Raw genomic sequence first — 1467 nt, forward strand, 5'->3', positions numbered from 1 at the left:
GGCGGCACGAGCCCCTACCAAAGTCCATCACGGGTGTTGCTTTCGTTGGCGGGCGACACCCCGGCCCCACAGCCGCTTTTCCAAATTTGCTCCGACTGTTGTTTCGCCCGGGCGAGCGACAAATTCTTCCAAGTTCGCTCGCGGCGGGTTGCTTTCGCGGGCGAGCGAGAAATTCTTCCAAGTCCGTTCGCGGCGTGTTGCTTTCGCCGGGCGAGCGAGAAAAATTTTCCAAGTCCGTTCGCGGCGTGTTGCTTTCGCCGGGCGAGCGAGAAATTCATCCAAGTCCGTTCGCGGCGTGTTGCTTTCGCCCGGGGGGAGCGACAAATTCTTCCAAGTTCGCTCGCGGCGTGTTGCTTTCGCCGGGCGAGCGAAAATTCTCCAAGTCCTTCGCGGCGTGTTGCTTTGCCGGGGGAGCGACAAATTCTTCCAAGTTCGCTCGCGGCGTGTTGCTTTCGCCGGGCGAGCGAGAAATTTTCCAAGTCCGTTCGCGGCGTGTTGCTTTCGCCGGGCGAGCGACAAATTCTTCCAAGTCCGTTCGCGGCGTGTTTGCTTTCGTTGGCGGGCGACACTCCGGCGGTCGCGCCGCCCTACCAAGTCCGTCGCGGCGTGTTGCTTTCGTTGGCGGGCGAGCGACAAGCCGCTTTTTCCAAATCCGTTCGCGGCGTGTTTGCTTTCGCCGGGCGAGCGAGAAATTCTTCCAAGTCCGTTCGCGGCGTGTGTGCTTTCGTTGGCGGGAACCTCCGGCGCACGCGCCTGTACCTTAAGTCCGATCGCGGCGTGTGCTTTCGTTGGCGGGGCGACACCTCGCCGCAAAGCCTTTTTCCAAGTCCGTTCGCGGCGTGTTGCTTTCGCCGGGCGAGCGAGAAATTCTTCCAAGTCCGTTCGCGGCGTGTTGCTTTCGATGGCGGGCGACACCTCCGGCGGCACGCGCCGCCCGTAACCCCAAATCCGATCCCCGGCGTGTTGCTTTCGTTGGCGGGCGACACCTCCGGCCGCACAAGCCGCTTTTTCCAAGTTTTGCTCGCGGTCGTGTTGCTTTCGCCGGGCGAGCGACAAATTCTTCCCAAGTTCGCTCGCGGCGTGTTGCTTTCGCCGGGCGAGCGAGAAATTTCTCCAAGTCCGTTCGCGGCGTGTTGCTTTCGCCGGGCGAGCGAGAAATTTTTCCAAGTCCGTTCGCGGCGTGTTGCTTTCGTTGGCGGGCGACATTCTTCGGCGGCACGCGCCGCCCGTACCACAAGTCCGATCACGGTCGTGTTGCTTTCGTTGGCCGGGCGACACCTACGGCCGCACAAAACGCTTTTTCCAAGTTTCGCTCGCGACGTGTTGTTTCGCCGGGCGAGCGACAAATTCTTCCAAGTTCGCTCGCGGCGGGTTTTTTCGCCGGGCGAGCGAGGGAAAATTTTCCAAGGCCGTTCGCGGCGTGTTGCTTTCGCCGGGCGAGCGAGAAAATTTTCCAAAGGGGCGGGT

The sequence above is a fragment of the Nylanderia fulva genome, unplaced genomic scaffold, assembly GCF_048542155.1.
Source record: "Nylanderia fulva isolate GAGA-0341 unplaced genomic scaffold, ASM4854215v1 Scaffold713, whole genome shotgun sequence".
Lineage (NCBI taxonomy): Eukaryota > Metazoa > Arthropoda > Insecta > Hymenoptera > Formicidae > Nylanderia > Nylanderia fulva.